This window comes from Mizuhopecten yessoensis, unplaced genomic scaffold (genome assembly GCF_002113885.1).
Source record: "Mizuhopecten yessoensis strain PY_sf001 unplaced genomic scaffold, ASM211388v2 scaffold1961, whole genome shotgun sequence".
NCBI classification, from domain to species: Eukaryota; Metazoa; Mollusca; class Bivalvia; order Pectinida; family Pectinidae; genus Mizuhopecten; species Mizuhopecten yessoensis.
Genome location: NW_018404308.1, coordinates 247,256 through 263,430, shown reverse-complemented (window position 1 = coordinate 263,430; position 16,175 = coordinate 247,256).

Here is a 16,175-nt window from a genome sequence, read left to right as displayed (position 1 = left end):
ATCCTCAATTCACCTTTGTATAAAAAGAAAAATAGTAGAAATGGAAATAGTAAAAACGCCAATGGTTTTATAAAAGTGCATGATATTTTCTGTTCTTAAAATTTGAAGCAGTCAGTTAGAGAATGATATAAAAACAAAATTTTGAAGTTATATTCAAAAACATAAGAACATATATAGTTAACTTTTGTCTGAGGTCATATACTGTTACACTCTGAGGTCATATACTGTTACACCATGCCCCTAGTTAAGGGTGGACATAAACAAGGTAAGACTTCAGACCAGGTATAAAAGCCATTTAAATGTGTACCTGGACCTTCACCACTTCTAGAGAGGTTGTTACATTGATATTATTCAAGTCCGAGCAGACATGGGTCTATTTGTAACATTGTGAACACAGCAACCGTCATTCATACAGTATACACAGTGAAATGCGATACAATGTTATCTTCATCCATACAAATTTACAAAACGAGCAGGTATGACGCATACGGCACTCAGTTGGAATTCCTCAGCAGGTAAGTTCGTTTTCAATCTCCAATATCACTGAATTTTCTATCATAATTTCATTAATTTAGCTTTTCATTTAAACATTCGATGATTTGATAGAACAAAAAGAAACAAACGACGTTTTATTTAGTGTAAATATATTACACCGGCTGAACAAGAACAAAATACAGTGAAACATGTAGATAAACATACATTAATGATTTAATCTAGTTGGAGCAATCGGCAATGCTAAGATGGCAACAAAGGTATTTCCGAAGGGGCTGTGACGGTCATCCCTGCTGACCAAATAGCCTTTCAGTAATAGAAAATGACTCGGGAGGTCATACGAGACGAAATGTTGACGAAAGAGTGCATTATTTGGTGTGATGTGCCAATGATTTTTAGTCTTTGTGTATCAACAAGTAAACTGAAATATTAACATCAAATACAGCAAATATTTGGACAATGGTATCGAAACATTACGCTGTAATAACAAAATTGTTGAACTGGTTTTTTTTTGTAATAAAAATAACCATTAAGGAAATCTTTCATAATAATGTAAGCCGTACTTGAAACTTTTACTAAAATGACAAACTTGTAGCACTGAAACATCGTAAATAACCACATTGAGTGTATAAAGTTGTGATTGAAATAGAAATCCATCACCGAAGTTTGTTTAAAAACAAAATAGTACAATTCGTATACGAATGTTGACTTGTCTATAACTGTTTGGCTACTACTATGCTAAGGTTTCGTCATATTGTTCACCACATACATTATGTCGGCAACATGCGCTAGACATTTGGGAAAACCCCATCCATTTAAATAGTTATGAAATATAATTATTTCACATATACTTATTTGGTTTGAAATAGTTTTTTAGGATTTCACCTTTTCTTGTTAAGTATTTATTTCTATTAAAAATCTACATCATGAAATTAGATGTAGGGTTTTATCTGTGATCATTTCATCGGATCTTGTATAATACAAAATCTATTGGTAACAATGTTATATTTTAGTGGGCTATACAACACATCAAGCAATTCTCTTTTCCATCGATATTGGCTTTTATATCTCAGACAAGAATGAATAATATATAACACATGTATATACTGGTATCAATGCTATCCTCCAGGGGACCATGAATCATATAATATTATTCTATCATGATTATATAAATACTTTTATTCAGGAAGTTGTGAATTATACAATGAATAACGATGCCAATTCATTTCTAAAATATCACTATTCCGAGGCGTCTTCATATCAAACAGTTGATCGATCGCTGTTTCCAAGCGGTCATTTCTTAACCCAAGGTACTGCATCTATTATATTGATCCGTTTTTGAATGATTAGCTTAGGTATTCAATAAGAAAACGGTTATTCATCATACCTCCACCACAAAGAATCCGAAGTTTGGAAAATATGACCTGTTTTTAACTTTGAGGTAAATATTGGTCAACTGTAGTATACGATAACAAAAGTAAAAGTTGAAAACAAAGCATGTGCTTGTCGGGCTCTTTTTTGTAGTCGGCATAAACTCACCATACGGTGTATATGAGTACTGCTTTATAAAGAATGCACGCAATGCCGTACGTTAGGTACATATTGTACAAAGCCTATTTACATGTATGTTCCATAAGGGACTGGGCAAGTGCTGTCTATTTATATGAAAACATTGGTAAATTCCGTGACCTGTCTGTATTTGAACATCATGTTTCTATTGTGACTATGTTAAACACTGTATGTTTGGTAAATATGGATTTACAAGATCACTGTGCTAGCATGGTTTGATGACAAAGTACTTATAGCATATGTAACGTCTCTTTTTCAGATGTGGAGGTGAACAGCAAACAAAACCTAGAAAAACAGACCTGATTATAGGTGGAATATTAGCTGGAATGAGCACAATGCCGTTGTCGTTGAGGTTGCTATTGATTACCCTGCTACTGTGTCCAGGCGTAAAGACAATCACCTACCATTTAGGTGATACGACCTACAAATATCCAAGTTATTGTATATGCCAGCAAACCGATACAAAAGCGAAAACAACGTCAGTAGTGTTTGAACGTGATAACCTCAAGTTGACAGTCGCCAGGAAAGCCTATACCATATATAGTATAGCATTCAGTATCAATACGAATCTGGGATACTGTGTCACGGAATATTTACAACGCGGACATTTCCCGTCCTTCAAACCCCTGACAGCAACAAACGACACTATTTCGACGCAACATGATATGTTCCATTCTGTGGCATTGTTACATTTCCCAATATTAACATACACCGATGCATGCATAGCGTATTTGTTAGTGTAATTTTGATTTGGAACCATGAGCAATCTTATCTGCCGATTTCAATCAGTTGATTGTACCAATCAATTGAAATGCGTCGCTTGTGGAATTACTGTAGTCCATTGAAAACTGACAGCAAACTGCAATATGTTTCGCTTTGCCTCATACCCATATATTTCTTGGATCGTACTGAGACTCATTGGACCTCGAACGTAATAAGCTGATGTGTGACTCTAAATTGTGGAAGATGCTCTAGCCTCGAGTGTTATCGGCCTTTGCTTATAGATTGTCATACATAAAGGTTTATATTTGTTCGTTTTCATTGTTAAAGTAAATGTAATCGTACACATTCGTTATCTAATGACGAATTTTGATGATAGTGCTACATCCTTGTTTACATTGTTTGTATATAAAAGCGTGTTGTCATTACTGCTTCACTGCTTCTTAGTCAAATAAATACTCAAATATTTGTTACCGATAACATTCGTTCTTATTTAATGAAAACTAATCAATTTCACCTAAGGATACAACGTTATTCCTGGAGTGTGAAATGCGATATGTAGTGCTCTGCTATGCCCTCTGATTTCTTTTAAAAAATGTCCTTTCCATTTTGATAAACGGTTATAGTTTTTTTATTGAAAAAAAAAAGAAAAATGGACGGCAATACATGCCATAAGACTAGTTGTTTTTAAGTAATCATAAACTAGTTATTAAATTGAATGACAGAATTAATCAGAAATTGACAGTTGTGATTTGTAAAGGATCTCAAATAAAGGTGTATAAAAGTGTACACTGAATTAATGTAGAACAGATTGATACGGTGACACACAAAGTACTTGCGATTATCGCCCTTTGGTTACTGTATAAAAATTGAAAGTTTGCTTTATTCGATATAGATTTAACACTTTAAACGAAGAATCATGTTGCTGTCCTCAGTTGGTGGGTTTATAAAGTTGTTCAAACAGGACGTTGGCAAAAGTTTGCTTGTCTCGTCTTTCTGTTAAGGTGCATTTCATGAGACCAGCTTTTTCCTGGTAATGATTATTTTACATCCGTGTACTTTATCTGGATTTTTCCCGATTGGTAGTAATTTGTTAGACAATATGTATTATTTAGACTTACTTTGTCCAGTATTATCCCTTTACGTTATGTGTGAGACTACTTTGTTTCGTGTTTATCTGTCTGTGAGACATTATTTTTTTATTTATTTTTATTTGTTATTTTATCCAGTCGGTTCTCCCATTTTTATGTTAATTTAGAGATGTAATGTTTATATTCGCTATCTTTGCCTTCTTTTGGGTACAAGTTATAATTTGTGAGACTGTGTTTAATATTAGTTAACTTTGTCTAGTCTTAGTGTTGAAGGTGTACTGTGGGATTCTATATATCATATTTGTTTTATTATTGTATCAACTTCCTGATTTAGGTTGAGGTTTAATAACAGTGGGATTCTATATGTTGTATTTCTGTAAACTTTGTATAAACTTCCCGTTTTTAGATTTATGTGATCTACAATCTTTGTCGAGCTGCTGAGCTACAAATTAAACAATGTATCCAATTTCAAATATTCATTAGAACTTATTCAACAACATGTAGTCATATAGCCGACGCTTACTAAATACGAAACATACACGTGTGTATTCACTCTCAGAGGGAAGGTCAACTCTGTTATTGTGATTCATACACGGAGACTGCCAGCTATTACATGCAATCATTGCTATACCGTACGTTTAAACAAGTTTTCTATGTTGGATTTAAAAGTTAATTGTTCATTTCTATACCATTTTATCACACTTTATAACTCTTTATGCTGATATTGTACGCTTGTCGTATTAAATTTTAATTAGGAACTATCTCCGTAGATCAGTTTATGTCATACAATAATTACAGAACTACCAAACTATTATCAAACATAACATACTTCCTTTTGTTTATAAACACACTGAAACACATCAATTGAGCCCCACCTTAAATCATCCTGGCCCATATCTTATCCTCTCCTCGACCGCTATCTACCACGGGACTACTTCTCATCCCATCCTGGACCTGTGTTTACTGTGGCTCTATATTGTCCTCAGCTTTATAGCAATATAACGCTAACCTAGTGAGCGTAGTCATTACAAATATAGTCTCCATCTAGTGATACAATTGTGATTTAAGGGATTTGCATTCATATTACCCTGACAAAGAAAGTATATGAACTTTTAGAATTTAACAAGTTACTGGAAAACAGTTTGTCTTTGAAAGTTCGTTTCGCTTTTAAAAGCTAACTTGTTTCCATATGTGACGTCAATATATGTAAATATTTCAAATAACATATCAACCTGGAAGTTTAATAGCTAAAATCTTCCCGTAGGTTGGGTATTTTTACGAGGTTTCTGTTTGGTTTGGGTTTATCCTATAAGCCATCAGGTGTGTATGCTATGTACTGACACTTGAATCAACCTTTCCAATGGTAGGATATTGTATACTACCTTTATATCTGGAAAGGTTAACATATGCGCCGGTATTACCATGAATTTTATTTCTTCAATATTGTGGTTTGTAAATGACGTACGATCTTGTCCCCGGGATCACAAAGATCGATACATGAAACAGTCTTATCAGTATCCTAGTTAATACCAAGTTTCTGATCATGTCCAAACAATCGCCATTTTGTTTTGAAAGCAATATCATATCATCTGTATTGTCCGAGACAAGCAGACGTCAGAGAATGGTGTGAGGAACAGATACATTCGATACACGTTTCTGAATCAAGGTATCAGAAAAGTGAGGAACAGATACATTCGATACACGTTTCTGAATCAAGGTAATAAACCCCTGTACTTGTGATTCTACGTACAGAACCTGATGTCATTATCAACATGCAGCGTTTGGTGCTTCTTTGTTCTGTAGCTCTTGTGACGTCTGCCAATTTCTTTTTCGGTGACGTACGTCTCGGCTACCCAAGCTACTGTATCTGTTTGATGAATGGAAGACATGGACATTCCTCTTCTGTATTATTCCAGAGAGACACACTTAATACGACGACACCAGGGACAGCCTACCGACTGTATAGTGTCGTCTCCAATGTGACCGCTTTAGGCTATTGTGTGGCTGCTGCTTTTGACCTGAAATCCTTCCCGTCCCTCCACAGTGTGGACATCACGAAGAGTTCTGTAACATCGGTACACGGCCTGCTGAAGGCTATGGCTGCCTCTCAGTTTAACTCTCTAGGCCTACCCCATACAAACGTTTGTATTTCTTACTTACACGTGTATAACGTGACAGTAGGATGATGACGAGTTAATCACTGCTGTTGGATTGAGGTACATTGTATATGTTTTGGAGTTTTCAAGAGGCCTTCAACAAATGTAATGAGGGGTTTAATGAGCATACTTCAGTTTATTTCGATTAACATTTTGATCATTTCTAAATTAACTACTCTGTGAACGATTTTTGTAGTTTTACTGTATTTTGATGTCGATGTTTTAAGCTTTAAATGTGGTGCGCCAATATCCGTACAGTGCATTTAAGATGTGTTTCTCGAAGTTTTTTTTTTATAAAAATCATAGTTAGCAGGTGCGCGTTTAACACGTATGTGTCAATGTTGTCAACAATGTCACCTCATTGTTACATGTCTCTGCTAAATATATATATAAAAAAATCTAATTAAATGAGCTACCTGGTCAACAGTAGCACTTAGGCCCAGTCAGGTTACATGTATATCCAAAATCAAATAAAGGGGACGCTACTGTATGTACTGTAAAACTATCTAGTGTTCCAGTGTGTCTTACTGGGACTGGGATCCTCAAGATTCAAGATTTCAAGATTTTTATTTCACTCAGACACACATAATATGTGTAACAAGAGGTCATGTATATATAACATAGTTTGAGTGCATGACAGGCAAACATTCTATACCATAGCATAGTACATAAAAATATATATACGTGTAGTTACATACAAATAATTCAGTGTTCAACTTATAAAAATGTCACTAGCAAACAAAAGAAAAACTTAAAGAATAGAGACACTAAAGTACTTTTGTTAATTTTTGAACAAATAAGCTTACACTTTTTAACAATTTCATATTAAAGATTGTGAACATTCCTTTCATTTTATGTTGGTTTGGACTTGTATAAAAATAGGCCGGAATATGTTTTTCCCTTATTTTGACTAAAGTGTCGTTATTACAAGTATATAAGTAATGATACTCGTCCCCAATACCAGTATTACAAAGTGGGCATATTCTGTCCTGTCTTTGAATTCCCACCCATCTTCCTGTTTCTACTGGAAGCTTAATATTTGAAGTTCTAAATTTGCAGATAATTTTCCTATCTTTTGCGTTTAATCTGATCAAATAGTCTTCTAAACCAAAGCGATATTTAAATGTAGAGTATAATCGTCCTCTGGATGAGGTGTCAATTTTATTAAACCAGGATTGAATAAACTGATCGTGTAATTTATGTATAATTGCAGCTTTTAAATAAGTAATATCGGGCAGACAGGTTTTTTGATGGATCCAAACATAGCTTAGACCTACGCTATCCAGGATATGTTTAACATAGTTCAACCATTTAAACTCGATTTGTCCATTTTCATGTAATGAGTACATCAATTTGTACATTCGACTAGACAACTTATTTTCACTCGAGGTAAGTGTATACCAAAATTTAATCATTCTTAATTTGACATCAACCTCAATAGGGTATCTGCCCGTTTCTCCATATACCATAAAATTACAAGTATTTCTGCGTAGACCAAGAATTCGTTTACAGAATTGGAGGTGTATTTTTTCAAGTATACTAACATCCTCATGGCCCCATATTTCTGATGAGTATAGCAAAATTGGAGCAACTAGCGAGTCAAACAATTTGAATTGTAAATCAATGGGTAACGAAACATTTCTTATTTTCTTATATACGGCATATAGTGCTTTTTGGGCCTGTTCCGCTAATTGCTTTTTTGCCACTACAAACCTCCCATTATAGTAAAATAGAACACCTAAGTATGGAAAAGAATCTTGAATGTCTAGCTCATTATCCTGTAATAGAAATCGATATCTGTTAGTATTCTTTCGTTTAGAAAAGATGACAATTTTTGTCTTCTGTGTGTTTACCGTTAGTTTCCAATTCTCACAATAATCCTGAAATTTATTTAGCATTGATTGTAGACCATCTGCTGTCTCTGACATTAACACTGTATCGTCAGCATATAAAATAACAAAAAGCTTTACGTACATACCAATATGATCATGACAAAGTTCATCAATCTTTAGTAAACAATCGACATTTTTTTCCAATAAATAGTCTTCTAAATCATTTAAAAATATTGCAAATAAAAAAGGCGAGCAATTTTCACCTTGTTTTAGTCCGACATTTGAAGTGAACATTTCTGACATTTCATTCCCATTTCTCACACAAGATTTCGTATCAGAATACATGTTAATTAAAACTTTAAATATTTTACCAGTTATGTTACATTTGAGTAGTTTTTGCCACAAGCCTATTCGCCACACCGAATCGAAGGCTTTTCTAAAGTCAACGAATGCACAATATAGTTTTCTACCGGAGGATAAATATAACGTTGTCAAAACGTGTAAAATAAAAATGTTGTCTAGTGTTGAGTGACCTTTTCTGAAACCTGCTTGTGCGTTACTTATGAGTTCAATTTCATCAGATAGTTTGTATAATCTTGCATTTAAAATCGACGTAAAAACTTTTCCCAAGCACGAGACCAACGTAATAGCCCTGTAATTATCCAACTTTTTGCGATCACCTTTGTTCTTATAGATTGGATTGATTATTCCTGTACTCCAACTTTCCGGTATTATACCAGTGTCCAATATTATATTAAACATATCAATATATACAGGTAACATTGTGTCAACCGTACTCTTTATGTATTCATTGACTATATTATCAATACCACAAGCTTTGTTATTATTCAAATGTTTTATAGCATGAACAATCTCATCAGCAGTAATTCTATCATTCAAAATATTATCATACAAACATTCATTTACAGGTGGAATTTCAAATTCCTCCTCTGTTTCATTATTAAGATTCAATTTTTTAAAATAGTCATGTAGTTCATCTATTGTCAGATCAACTTTACGACGACCTTTAGGCTTATCAATTCTATTCAAAATATCCCAGAAGGCTTTTGGTTTAAATTTGGAAGCTTTCCTCATTTCATGTTCAATATTTTCTTGGAACTTTTTATAGCTACTATTAATGACCTTAAAGGCCTGATGTTTATAAATAGCTCTATACCGTTACCGGGATAATCATAGTTATACACGTCAAGCGCATGTTTGCACAAAGGTTACTCATCGAGTGCTGGTTGGTTACATGTTTATCTTACCCCAGTGCGTTGATTGTATGAAGACAAGAGGTTTACCGAGTGATTTTAAAACAAAACTTAATTCAGGAGATTTAAGTGACATGGTAAACAACAATCACGATATGGAGAAACCGTCTCTACTAGAACAGAAATAAGTCGCCAAAAAAGCGATATTTTGCGCATGACTCAAACCAGAAAGAAAGCTCGAGGAATAATACGTCACAATATTATTTCATTTTGAGCAATATGTTGCAAACCATTAGGACGTCATTCTTCAAACATTAAAAATGCTAATAGTCTTATAGCACATCGCGCATAAACTACATGTTCCATCGTCGTGCTATATGGGATTGATAAAACACATACACCGTATATTAATATTCTTCCTGATACGGGTAGAATGTTAGTTATAATAGTAGTTCTCCCACTACCGCTACATGTTTCCTCACTCCCGACTAATTGGATAAACCTGCTAGGATTAATAGCAATCGTTCCCAGCATCGGACACAGACATAATGTATTTTCAGATAAAAAATATGAACGTTATGGGAGAAATAGGTTCCCAAACTTGTGATAGCCTAGTATTTTGTTTATCTTACTTTCATAGGTAATATTTAGACAGTAAAAGACACTTGGTAAACTTCGTGGTTAATATACAATTTGATAATCAACTAACTCGAATGTATTAAAGACGACAACCAACCATTACTCGTTGAGGATCCTCTATGTATCTGACATGTACAGATATTGTGTATTATTATATCATATACAAAGAAAGTTGGCCATAGTAATATATAGGTAATATATAACTTCTCCCCGAGATATACCTTATATAAAGTGTGGGTTATTTAGAGAATCATATACCTGACAACACTTATCTGACATTAAAGGAAGATAATTATAGTATTTTATGTCTAAAATATACCAGTCAAAGACAGAACGCAAAATAATGCAAACAATTAAAAAAATCCATAGCGCCCGGACACAACGATACAATCCAAACTCACAACCAGTCCGAACAACAGAAACGAGAATAACCCCGGGGACACACCCACTATTAGTTAAACATTACAAACGATATGTAGGCAAATCAATCTAACGGTATTTCTTTTAGATTTTGACCATTTATATTGCAGATGCATCGTAGTATTACATTTAAACAATACATTTTGACTAGCCTCTGAAGGTATGTTATTATTGTACGATAACGCCAGGTAACACTCAACCCGACGTTTTATATATAGACCAAGATAAGACAGGTCTCAGGTAAACACAGATAGTCGATTACACAGGTGAAGAAACGCCTCACATTATATCTTGTGTAAATATTTGACTTTTAAACTTTTTCTTCCACTGAATAGTATTGGAATCAATGTTTAACTTGTAAGCCTCGCTCATGAATGGTTTTCCGGGCCATGGAATACGTACATACTTGGGTAATAACTACAGTGTACAGGTTGCATATAATTGCCGTCCACCGGTCATACAAGGACACTGTGTAATTATCACTATACAAACACAAAATATAATAACGCCACACATTGTTGGTATATCTTCACGATCTCACTGACGTTTTACAAATCACTTGCTTAGTAGTCCTCGGTTCGGCGACTACATAATTGATTAATTCCCTTTCAGATGAATAATTAAAAGTTGTGACCAAGCCAGTGCATGCTACAACCTGGCTGTGCCTGATCATAGCGTAGAACATCTACATTTACTTGTATATATTTGATAGTATAGAGTAAGCAACACGACATTTATTTACCAGTATGTAGCTCTAACGAAGGCAATAATGTTCGATATAAAGGCAGTGATGTTCGTGATGCTTGCATCCGTCCTACTAGTGGAATCGTCAACCTATTACCTGGGGGATAGCAGTTTTAGTCTCCCTAGTTACTGTGTATGTTTTGAGGGCGATAGTAGCGGCAGTTCGTCGTCAGAGGAGAAGGCCGTATCTTCAGTCTTCACAAGAGATACTCTGAACACCGCGGAGGCAGAAACAGAATATACTTTATGCAGTGTAGTATTCAGCATTAGCCAAAACCTAGGCTACTGTGTGACAGATTCTTTCCAGACGACAACCTTCCCCTCTATTAAAAGCTTGGATGTATCTAGTTTCGCCATGGAAACACAACAGGATATGTTACATCAGCTTGCTATTCTACAAATACAAGCGACATCCTTTACCGACGCTTGTATTTCCTATGTGCTGAATTCGACTTCAAACTAATTCAATTTTCTACACGTTATTACTCGTCATCTACATGGCATCATCGAGTTTCTTAATTCATAACAGGATTTACAAACACGACAACTATTGAGGCGGTTGACGCATCAAGTGAATACAGTTGTATATGAGGAGAGGACAATGCATTTTCACGCTTATCCAGGGTAACTTTTAAACAAACATGTAAGATGTTGTTCTAATAGAGCAGAATATGTTACTATTATTTGGAATTTGTGTAATTACACGTGTGATCATCCAAAGACATAAGTGAATGACAATAAACACATGTGTTACATTTGTGGAATATCGTGTTTGTATTTATTCAAATATGTGTTCATATTTGTATGAAAGATATGATGCATACCGAGAAATTCCGTTGTTGTTAAATTTCGCATTTTTCGCCCCCCGAAATAAAGGCGGATTTATGATAACAGCGAATATAAAATAAACCCAGTATTATAAGCATAGCAATTAGATGTCAAGGACGAAATAATACTGGGTGAAAATATATATTTCATGGGCGAAGGGCGAATATTTGACTGCTGGGCGAAACTTTCCTGGTATACAGTAATACATTGTTGAATGTTCTACTCGTAAACGGAAAACAGAAACAAAATATCATTTGAAATTGATTTCTTTTTACGTTACTAAGATTGTAACAACATTGCGTTTTCTATATTAGTGTGACAATGCACTTGCGATCATAGCGGCATACTGTTAAAAGATATTGTACCAACGTTGAAAACTTGAAATATACACACTGCGAGAACAGTTTGAAAAGTTAAAACGTAAAATGTCCCATGCTCAAACCTTTTCACTTTACAGTTTTAAGGATAGGTTGTATTATATATGATATGGTATAATATATGAATGCCGTAGAGCGAATCTTTCAATACCAACCTTCAATGAACACTACAGCCGAAACAATTCGCTTTAAGTCATACCGGCATGAATGCTAAACAATTATCCATTCTATACGTATATATACATATTTTACACTCCATGTTAGAAGACATGATATGTATATGTTCCCATTAATCGACAGTTTTACATAGTAATGTAGCGCCATCGTAATGTGTTCCTCTTACGCTCGTACCATGTTATGAAAGTCGACAGGAGAAATTTCAAAAGGACACGAATGTAATTGCGTGTATTGTCCTGTAGTTGCAATTTCTTTTGGAAGTGTTTACATAGGGGACCTTGCAACGAAAATGTGAATAAATTTGATTATTGAAAAATATTTATTACAAATCAATAAAGACACGAGAATATTTGTGGCTGATGTACATATATACTATATGTAATCTATCAATGACCTCTCTATTGTTACATGTAGGAAGCTTGAAGAGCATGAACAGATACAATGTTAAATGTTTTATAACAAGACTATTTTAACGGAATTATCACAAAATACGCATTTCTTACATGTACACAATTAATTCAAGAATCAGATCAAAGGCCTGACACAAGATCCTCCCGATACAGGAATCGAAATCGTGACAGCCAAACACCGGGGTTTCAAATACAGTCAAACGCCCCAGAACTCAAGGCCGACAACTCACTAGAATGTAAATACACTAGCACTTACATATCACGTCATTTACCTGTACCAGGTGCGATTGTTCGTTTATGATTTATACTTGTCTTGTCAAGCCGGCATAACCTGAATCAAAGTCGACACAAATATAAGTATACATATAGATACCAATAAATCTCATACAATTTGTACGTACTGATAGAAACTTAGAGTGGTATTATTTGCACCTATTTATAGTTTTGAATTGAATACAGAGGAGAATAAACCATACAAAGTAGGCTAACACTGTTCAAACCGTGGTACCAATAGGCACTGCTACAGATAGCACCTCGTCTCAAGAGCACTTCATGTCAGCCACACACGGACAACAAACAGAGTAATGCCGGATACAGTTCGCATTACACAACATGTTAAATATTGAATTGTAACAGAGAAGATTAAAGTTCACCTATATGCATTCGTTTAGATTTATATAAACGAGCAGTCGTAGTCTGGTGATCTGGCTTAGAGCGATCTGTGTTCTATGTCTCACCTGGTAGTAAAATTGTTAACACTAAAGAGGGATTCTACTCAAAGGATTTGTGTTTTCCATGACGTTAATTGCAGTAAGTTAATAGAGGCTGTCACAAATGCGATATTGGTTAGTATTCTTTTCTATTCTATGAATACGGAAATCGATTTTGTTCAGTGTGTTTGTCTAAACAAATCATACATATCATTGTAATGGGCTTATTGTGAAACGTTGTCACGAAGAGGAAATGGGCCTTAATTTAACAAACGTGTTCATGTTTTGACCTGGACTAAATTGCCTTTCATTGATTGACATGACGAACACCGATAAATTTACGTAATTTGCTATAATGTTTCGGAATATGACGCTTACAAAATATCAAAACACATATGCATCAGTGAACATCGTCATGACTTTGTTGTCAATATATATCCGTTTCATAACTACCGGTACAATATATGAAGTTGTGAGTGAATGTTATTGACGGTACATCGTCATGACGAGGGAAAACAACATATATCTGCAGTACTAAACACAGACAAAAGTGATTATCATTGGATAAATCCCACACAGACATTCCTTCAGTGAAAAAGACTGATCAATGTGATTCTCATTGGAAGCAAAACTTTACCACAAAGACATTCCTTCAGTATAAAAAAGACTTACCGATGTGATTCACATTGGAAGCAAAACCATACCACAAAGACACTCCTACAGTGAAAAAATGGTTCTCATTGGAAATTAAACACCATCTACTTCAGGAACTTAAATGTCTCGGTAAGAAAGTATTACAAGTCCACAGGGTAAACGTTGCCATTAAGGATTACTGATGTAATTCTGACTTTCCAACCCAAACAGTGCCTTCTGTACGAGATCTGGATTTCAGACCATACCTACCTCTCCAGAGTATGATCTACTACTGTGTATCGTGGTCGTTAGGTAGGATACAACTTACCTTCCTTAGAGATAGAAAATCAAACAGGTGAAAGAATGGCAATCCTAACCAACAAGAAACGATTTTAACCGGTACAAAAAAGACAGTCTTAACCAACACTTTGAGATTTAATAATGTTAAGCATTGACCATCCTAATAAACTTTGACGAATTCAAAAAACAAACAAGGACATGGTGGTCATAACCATTGGTAAGAAATTGACTCAGGCTTGTTTTACCCTGGCCTTATTTATACTGTTGTTTGTGCATGCGCAGCAGGTTTACCATTTAGGCGACATCACATTCGGATTACCTAGTTATTGTGTTTGCATCAACAATTCATTTGAATCCACGAATTATTCCTCCGTTGTGTTTGAACGTGACACGCTGAACTTTACAGAAGCCGGTGTGGACTACACTATATACGCCGTTGTGTTTAACATGACAGATCTCGGGCCTTGTGTTACCGACTCCTTGCCCATCCAAGCAGTACCCTCTGTACGAGACCTGGATTTCACAACATACCTACCCACGTCACAATATGACATTCTATTTGTTATGGCTATGGCCCATCTTCAGAAGTTTCATGACAGTCACGTATGCATTTCTTTTGTATTCAATGATACCATGACAGATATTTTTGAAACAAATTCAACAGAATATGTTACTGTTCATTAAGTACGACACTAGTTTCATTCCCTTTTAAAACGTCATTTATTAATTTGTTTGCCGTATGAAACAGGAAGTTGAAGCCGACCATGACAGGTTCTGTGGGACTGTCATAACCTTGGATAGATTTGATAAGATTGTCTGTTATACGAAAGAGTGTTTGAGATGATGGTAAACCGCCTTATTATTTGGAATGATTGTATATTAACTATTGTTTGTGATGGTTGTTAACAAGGGTAGATTATTTTGGATTATTGTGATGGTTTAGAAGTAGGACAGGTTGTTTAGGATGGTTGTGATGGTTGTGTACTAGGAAAGATTGTTTTGATTTAAAGTGCTGTTTGTGAACCCGAACAGATGTTGTTCTCAGATGGCAGTGAAAGTTGAACAACTAAAACAGATTGTTCAGGATGGAAGGGATGGTTGTGAACTAAAACAGATTGTTTAGAATGAAAGTGATGGTTGTAAATGAGAACAGATTGGTTAGGATGATGTTGATGGTTGTGAACTAGAAGAGATTGTTCAGGATGGAAGTGATATTTGTGAACTATAACAGATTGTTTAGGATGGAAGTGATATTTGTGAACTAGAACATGTTGTTTAGGATGGAAGGGATGGTTTATTGTGAAGAAGAACAGTTTATTTAGGATTGAAGTGATAGTTGTAAAAGTGGGATGAAAGTGATGGTTGTAAATGAGAACAGATTGGTTAGGATGATTTTGATGGTTGTGAACTAGAACAGACTGTTTAGGATGGAAGTGATGGTTGTGAACTAGAACAGATTGTTTAGAATGAAAGGGATGGTTGTAAATGAGAACAGATTGGTTAGGATGATTTTGATGGTTGTGAACAAGAACAGATTGTTCAGGATGGAAGTGATATTTGTGAACTAGAACAGTTTGTTTAGGATGGAAGTGATATTTGTGAACTAGAACAGATTGTTTAGGATAGAAGTGATAGTTGTGAACTAGAACATATTATATATTGAGGATATTGATGGTAGGTTTTAACATCTACGCATGTGTCGCCAATTTAAGTAGCAATATTTTTCCTTGAGGATGTATTATTCATGTGTATGATCTATATTTAGGTACGTTTTGGTTGATATTCGTTATAATTGGTTATTTCAGAATAACTAAAGCAATATGAATCAGTAGTTGACCGGAGTTTCCGTTTTCTACAAGAGAT